The sequence below is a fragment of the Mauremys mutica genome, unplaced genomic scaffold, assembly GCF_020497125.1.
Source record: "Mauremys mutica isolate MM-2020 ecotype Southern unplaced genomic scaffold, ASM2049712v1 001169F_np12_obj, whole genome shotgun sequence".
In the NCBI taxonomy this organism is placed as follows: domain Eukaryota; kingdom Metazoa; phylum Chordata; order Testudines; family Geoemydidae; genus Mauremys; species Mauremys mutica.
In genome coordinates this window covers 88,201-96,507 of record NW_025423131.1, presented here as the reverse complement: position 1 = coordinate 96,507, position 8,307 = coordinate 88,201, and the positions used below count along the sequence as shown (strand labels likewise).

The following is an 8,307-nucleotide window of genomic DNA, read 5'->3' as shown; positions in this document are numbered from 1 at the left end:
TTGATCTTTTAACCAACACTCTCTCTCTTTTCTTTTTTAATAAATTTTAGCTTAGTTAATAAGAATTGGCTGTAGCGTGTATTTTGGATAAGATCTAAGTTATAATTGGACCTGGGTATGTGGCTGATCCTTTGGGATTGGAAGAACCTTTTCTTTTATATGATGAAGTAAGATTCTCAGGAATCATCATCATATCTGACAGGTGTGTCTGGACGGAGGCCTGAGGCTGGGCACTTTAAGGGATCTGCGTGGTTTGGACTTCTAAGTGACCAGTGAGGTACTAGAGAAGCTGTTTTGTGCTGGTTGGTAAATCTAAGTATTGAAATAACCACCAGCGTTTGGGGTTTGTCTGCCCCGTTTGGTTTGCAGTTCACCCTGATTGAGTGAGCTCAGCTGGCTCTCACGGGCAGCACTGTCACAGGGGGATATGATTGCTCTTTATAAATATATCAGAGGGATAAATATTAGGGAGGGAGAGGAATTATTTAAGATTAGTACCAATGTGGACACAAGAACAAATGGATATAAACTGGACACTAGGAAGTTTAGACTTGAAATTAGACGAAGGTTTCTAACCATCAGAGGAGTGAAGTTCTGGAATAGCCTTCCAAGGGGAGTAGTGGGGGCAAAAGACATATCTGGCTTTAAGACTAAGCTTGATAAGTTTACGGAAGGGATGGTATGATGGGATAGCCTAATTTGGCAATTAATTTGGCAATTGATCTTTGATTATCAGCAGGTAAGTATGCCCAGTGGTCTGTGATGGGATATTAGATGCGGTGGGATCTGAGTTACTACAGAGTATTCTTTCCTGGGTGCTGGCTGGTGAGTCTTGCCCACATGCTCAGGGTTTAACTGATCGCCATATTTGGGGTCGGGAAGGAATTTTCCTCCAAGGCAGATTGGCAGAGGCCCTGGAGGTTTTTCGACTTACTCTGCAGCGTGGGGCGCAGGTCACTTGCTGGAGGATTCTCTGCAGCTTGAGGTCTTCAAACCACGATTTGAGGACTTCAGTAACTCAGGCATAGGTTAGGGGTTTCTTACAGGCGTGAGTGGATGAGATTCTGTGGCCTGCATTGTGCAGGAGGTCAGACTAGATGATCGTAATGGTCCCTTCTGACGTTAAAGTCTATGAGTCTATGAGGTGGACAAATTGGAGACAGTCCAGAGGAGAGCAACAAAAAAGATGGTAAAAGGTTTAGAAAAGCTGACTGTGGAGAAGTTAAAAACTGGCCATGTTTAGTCCTGAGAAAAGACTGATAAGGGACCTGATAAAAGTCTTCAAATCTGTTCAGGGCTGTTATAAAGAGGACTGTGATCAATTGTTCTCCATGTCCACTGAGGGCAGGACAAGAAGTAATCAGCTTAATGTGTAGCAAGGGAGCTTTAGGTTAGATATTGGGGGGTGGGGGGGAGCTGTCCAATGATAAGGGTCCTTAAGCTGTGGAATAACCTTTCCAGGGAGATTGGAAGCCCAGTCACTGGGGGTTTTGAAGAACAGGCTAGAGAAACTCCTGTCAGGGGTGGTCTAGATAATAGTTAGTCCTGCCTCGGTGCAGGGGACTGGACTAGATGGCTTCTCGAGGTCCCTTCCACTTCTACATTTCTATGACTTCATTATCCCCAATCTCTGCTGCTTTTGTTGTGGAAAGTTTTTTAAAAGAACCTCTTGCAGCTGTGAGCAGGTAGAGCTGCTCCCTTCCCTAGCAGGAACTCCTCCCCGCAGTGCCCTTGGGTTTATTTTCAGTTTAATAATCCAACCCTGACCCCTGTGGGCAGTTGCTGAAAGTGGCATGTGCTGGGATCTCAGCCTGTCCCCATTGCACACGAATGTCACCAGCAGAGCCTGCACTGATTGTTCCCCTTGCTGTAAGAGAAGCCAAGGACCCTATAGACCATGGAGACAAACTCGTCTGTCCCCCAGGTCCGGGCTGCGGCCCAATGGCTGAGGCAGCGTGTGTGAGGGGAGCTGGCACTGGGACCCAGCACTGCACAGGGTATGGGATGAACAGAGAACTCAAGTCTCCGAAGCTCTCAGGCCGCGTGTCCATTCTGGCTGCAGGAGGAGATCTGGGGAGTGGTCGTGTGAGGCCAGAAAAGGGAATTGGGAAGGAAAGGAGGGATGACCAGAGAGGCTGGTAGTGAGACAGTTAGTTCCATGGGCTGCTTTGTGACTGGGTACCACATAGCAGCTATTTAATGCATTGCACTGCAGAACTGATATGTTGTTGCAGAAGGGTGATGTGAGCTGAAATCATTTTCTTTGAGGAGAAGGTCTCACATGCTGCTCTTTTCCCACAGGGTGCATTGCTTGAGATCCGTAGTCATCATTCAGTCAAACACATTCACCATGCTGTGTCTCGTGTTCCTGGGCCCTTCGTTCTGCACTGTCTGTAATACAGCAATGTCACTATGAGATTCAACAGGGAACCTGAGGAGCAGCCCTCTGGAACCAGAAAAGAAAACCCCACTGCCGGGGGGGACTGGTGACTGGAGATGCTGCCGAGGACACAGCTACTTACATGGGCTGCTCTACAACTGGGTACAATGTTGGGCCACATTCTCATGTGGTGCAAGTTGGCCTAGATCCATTGAAGTCATTGAAGGTACATGGATTTTCACCGGGGGGAGTCTGATGCATCATTACCACTGTTTTATCACATTGTTCTTGGCACCTGTGTAGTGGGAACTGCTACATTGATGTGAATTAACTTCCCCAGGCCAGGAGCGGCGCCAGGGTTTTTAGCGCCCTAGGCGCAGGGCCGGCTCTACCCATTTCGCCACCGGTCCCGCGGCTCCGGTGGACAAGCCGCAGGCGTTCCTGCGGAGGGTCTGCTGGTCCCGCGGCTCCGGTGGACCTCCCGCAGGTGTTCCTGCGGAGGGTCCGCTGGTCCCGCGGCTCCGGTGGTCCTCCCGCAGGAGCCGCGGGACCGGCTGCCCCCCCCCCCCCAAATCCTGGCACCCTAGGTGACTGCCTAGGTCACCTAAATGGAAGCGCCGGCCCTGCTCCAGGCCCAGAGGCCTCATGGCAGCTGGCTGCCACATCTTCACATCTTAAATCAGGAGCAGACAGGAAATAAATTCAAAGCCCTGACAGCAGGGGAGAGGGCATTCAAACTTTTTAACAGTTTGGACCCAATTTCAGAGACGTCTCCCCTCCCATTAGCCCGCCTCTGGCCACTCCAGCAATGCGTGATAAGCACAAGGAATATCCGCTGCCTGTTTGGTATCTCTGTGCTGCCTGTGAATGCAATTGTTCATCTGGAAACAAGGGAGCCCCGCTGCACCAGCAGAGGGCTGAAGCTAACAGATTTTGCGGGATATTCAGTATTTGGGTTGATGCTGGCTGCCTGTCCCACTGGACCTCAAAGGCAGGCAGAGTTCCATAGACACGGTGTCCCACCAGATACCCTGAGAGCTTAGGATCCAGGGCACCAACGCTTCCAATGTCACCTGCACAGGGAGCTGTTTAAAATTCCACGCGCTTCACACAGACCTCGACTCACTGACCAGAGCATCATGGTCACAGCTCCAGATGGAAGTCAAGTGCTGGATACCATCTTCCCTCTTTTTTCCTATCAGGTAATTGAGAAGTCACATCGCGCAGGACTAGGAATGGAAACCAGAGCTTTAATGTGGTGCTTTTCAGACTGAGTGAGTCAAATATATGGTCTTTGATTATCCTGTCACTAATCACTACACCACACTCCCTTAACTCAGCAGTCCAGAGCTCTAATATTCCACTGCTCTTTAGCAAATAGATGTGTAACCTGCTTGTAACAAGTGTGCTCTACTGAGAGAACCAGTTCAGGGTGAATTGCTAAGAAACAGGGCAGCTGCAGCCGCAGCCCCAGCCTGGGGGTCCTGCACTTCTAAGGCACCAAACCAGCCAGCCAGAGAGGACTTCGGTCTGGCCCCACTGGCCAACCAGACGTCATACAAGCAATTCCCTCAGATACCCAGTTCCCTTGTATCACCACCAGCGACACTCCTGACAGGGATGACTAATTATGAAAACCAGTGTCCCCAGTTAAAGGTTCTCCCGTTCCCAAAGGACCAGCCACAAAACCCAGGTCAATGTACAAATCAGATTGTGCCAAAAAAATCACACTTTTGCCAATCCTTTAAAATCTAAAATCTAAAGGTTTATTCATAAAAAGAAAGAAACAGAGATGAGAGTTAAAATTGGTTAAATGGAATCAAATACATACAACAATGGCAAAGTTCTTGGTCAGGCTTGTAGCAGTGATGGAATAAACTCCTAGCTCAAATCAACTCTCTGGGGTCCATCCACAGCTGCGCTGGGTCATTCAGTCCTGTGTTCAGAACTTCAGTTTGTAGCAACGTCCCTCCAGAGGTTGTCAGAAGCAGGATTGAAGACAAAATGGAGGGGTGTCCATGGTCCTTTGTATCCTTTGTCATGTGGCAGGAAACCCCCTTGTTCCTACTGTGGAAAATTACAGCAGCAAGATGGAGTTTGGAGTCACATGGGCATGTCACATGCCCACACATGACTCGGTTCCTTACAGGTAGCAGCCATTGAACATTCCCAGGAAGGCTCACTGGATGTGGATTGGAGTCTCCCAGGCTCCATTGTCAGTCAAGTACTTGTTGATTGGGCCATTCAACTTGACTAGCCCCTTCTCAATAAGCTGGCCAAATGTTTCACTGGTGCTACTCAGAAGCAAACAGTGAAATACAAGTACAGAGCCAATATTCATAACTTCAAATACAAGAATAATACACACATACCGACAGCATAAGCATAACCAGCAAATGACAACCTTTTCATAGACACCTCACTTCACCATCTTTGTACAAGATTTGTTGCAACTATATGACAGTGGTTGCAATAATGGTCTATATGGTCATAGTTCAATTAGATAAGGTCACACCCCTATCTGCTCTCAATGGACTTGCCTGGGAACGTTCCATCTGGAGTCTAGGTCATGGCTTCTGCTGTGACTAAGCGAAATCAGGCATGGATGTGGGACGTGCCCATGTGACTCCAAACACCATCTCATTACCTGTCATTTTCCACTCTCTCCACTGAGGGCTTTGTTTGAAACAATGGGGGTTTCCATCCACAAGCTATAAAAGGCCCTGGACACATCTCCATTTGGCCTCTTTCCTGCTCAGACCTCTTGATGATGACCTTATACTAATGGGAGCGTTCTAACCAAAGGACTGAGGACCGTCCAATGATTGAGAAGCAACCAGAGACTTAAAAAGCCAACAGTTTATTCCATCACTGCTACAAGCGTGATCCAAGAACTTTGCAATTCTTGTATGTATTTGATTCCTTCAACCAATTTTAACTCTCACCTTCCTTCCTTTCCAGAAATAAACCTTTATATTTTAGATACTAAAGAATTGGCAACAGCATGATTACTGGGCTAAGATCTGAGTTGTAGATTGACCTGGGTATGTAGCTCATCTCAAACCCCAAACCTTGCTTGTCGTGAACCCATGAGATATTCTTACCAGACTGTGCCAGAGAGAGGGAGCTAGATGACATTGTCATTGCCACTGGTTCCAACTGAATCCCAAACACCACCTGGGATGTGTGATTCAGGGCTTGTCTGCACTTAAAACACTGCTGCAGCACAGCTGTGGTCCTTCCATGTAGACACCCCCATGCCAACGGGATGCCATCTCCAACTGCTGGTAGCTGGCTGATGGAGGAATTCTTTCTTTGACCTAGCACTGTCTCCGGGATGGGGGAAGGACAGAGCCAGAAGCTGCATCTTCTATCTTTGCTGTTCTCTTCTTTCCCCGTTTGTGTGTGTTCGCCTTATCTTAGACTTTATGGGATTGGACTTTAACAAGAGACACCACAACAGTGACAGCTCCAGCTCATCTCAGCTGATCTCTCTGATTTCCCCAGGACAGCTGTTACCTTCTTCAAAACCACCCAAGAGACCATCACATAAGGAACTTTCCTTCTAAAAACACTCCCAGCTGAAGAGACAGGGCACAGGGGATGCTGTTAAAGACAAGCCTTACTGACTACTTTACATTTCCATTGCTTTAACTCTGTCTCTTTTTCTCTCTGTGTTTCAGTAACACACTAGCAGGGATGTGAGAGGTGTGTTTGCCATGGGACTAAGCGGGCTGAAGTCTCTCTCTACCAAACCGCCAGCCTTGTTTCACCCGTTCAGTGTTGGACCGTGACAGGGGCACGTTAACACCTTTCACTCTTTCGGGGCCCTTGAGCCTCTTTAAATGACCACAGAAGTTCCCGCCCCCTGTGTGAGTGGCATGGGGGACTGAGCGTCTTTTCTCCTTTCTCCCCTCGAGGATGCCAGAAGCCCCATAGACGGGGTGTGGCTCCTCCCCCTGCACACGCCATTAGTCTGGCCACAGGCTGAGACAACACAACTGTCCCAGGGCACAACTGCAACGTGGTGAAGGTGACACGTGGGTCGGAATCTCCTTTGGTTTATTACAAACCCGGGTTTCTGCATTTCCTACGAAACTAAATCTGTTTTCTAAATCGCTTCTCTGCTCAGGCTGCGGCTACGCCCCTTTGTGTTGGTAGAACGTATGTCGCTCAGGGGTGTGAATGAGCCACCCCCGAGTGACACAGTTACACTGACCCAAGCGCCAGTGTGGACAGGATATGTCGCTGGGAGAGCTTCTCCTGCCAACATGGCTACGGCTCTCGCTGGGGGTGGGGAGTCTCAGCGGCTACACTAGGGAGCTAACGGCGGGGCCACTGCACCGGTGCCAGCGTGAGCTCCCCAGAGCAGCCACCACCTCAGGACAGGGACGATGGCCCTGACTGGGGACACAGTACGGGCCTGTCACCTCCAGGGCACTGGGTTCTCTTCTGCCCCCAGCAGGAGTGAACAAATGTCTGTATGACGTGGTGACCATTCACAGACCGGTGAGGAATGAGCTGGTGTGAGGGGAGCTGATCTCAGTCCAGTGGCAGGTGGGCAGATGGCCACAGAACAATGACCAGCAGGAACACTGGAATCTATTGGCCATCAAAGCATGGAGGCCGAGGAGTGAATTGCCCACGGGATCGAACTCATCCTGTCCCCAGAGCTGGTCTCGGTAAATCGGGGTGAAACACATTGACGGGACACCTCGGGGAAGCTTGCACAGCCATTGCTGGGGCTGCAGCTATTCTGTGGCTGGATACACAGAGACTCATTCTCCAGTCCCTCAATTCAGCATTTCTCATGAGCAAGAAATTCAGAGTAAAATACGACACTAAAATATGATAATGATTAATGGGGAAAAACCTGTTTCTTTCTAGGTGTGAAACAGGGAAGTTCCAGCAGCTGGAGGACACGTCTCCTGATCTGGAAATCAGTCTTGGTTATTGGTGCCAAGAAAGCCAGTGCTCTGAAGGAGACTGAGGAAAATCAAAGGTACCGAGAAGGGAGCTAGGGGGGAAACGTTTCGGACTTCCGGAAGTGACGGGCTCTGACCAATTAGTGGCAATAGATGCTAACATAAAACTGAAACAAATCAGAGTGAACCAATAAATGATCATTCCTGACTCAGGGGAAAAGGCTGGGTGGGGCCGAGTTCCAAGGCAACAGCAAACGGTTCATAATCTGCAGTCATTTGAATGTGATTCATTTTTCCACTAACAAGTTTCTCTGAAGTGGTGAGAAATCCAGGGTCCGGGGAAGGGAGCCGTGGCCCATTCTCCTGTCGGACAGTCCAGTTGTGGCTTAGTCCTGTTTATACATAGAGAAAAGAGTCCAATACAAACAGTTTAATCCAGCGAGAAAGTCAGTCCATTGGCGGATAGAGCCGGGAGCTGGTGGGGGGCAGAGCTGGATTCTACCTCACTGTCTGACCTTGGTCAGGTCAGGTCACCTCTCCCTGTCTCGATCGTTACAGTGTGGAGAGGAACAATGACAGACCCCACAGGAGGGTGCTGGTTTGGTGCTTAACCAGATGGCAAAGGAACGAGAGCCCCAAATTCCCCCTGGTGCTTTGGGAGCCAGGTTTGCTGTTTGAATTCTGCAGTTCAGATGACGTCAGGCCTGGGAGTTTCACTGGCCTTAGGGGCCTGCTTTGCTCACAGCTGTGATGGCTGAGTGGCTAAGGTGTTGGACTCAAAATCCAAGAAGGTTTTCCTGCGCAGGTTCAACTCCTGCTCATAGCAACGTCAGTGTTTTAGCCACAGCCCGTCTAAGAGGCCAGGGGTGGCTGAGCCTCCCCCAAATGGCCGCCCATGCAGGGGGGAACACTGGGGATGTGGGGCGAGTCAATCCTCCGTGGGCCCATTGTCATCTTTCGAGTGCTGGACGCGAAGCTCCAGAGAAGTGGGGGCCCAGCCTG

At 49.6% G+C, this 8,307-nt stretch overlaps 1 non-coding gene across 1 annotated transcript; it reads left to right on the top strand.

Moving 5' to 3' along the window:
* Positions 1 to 8,049: 8,049 nt before the first annotated feature.
* On the top strand, positions 8,050 to 8,131 carry TRNAL-CAA. Its single transcript has one exon. It is a non-coding gene; the product is annotated as a tRNA-Leu (tRNA).
* Positions 8,132 to 8,307: the final 176 nt, after the last annotated feature.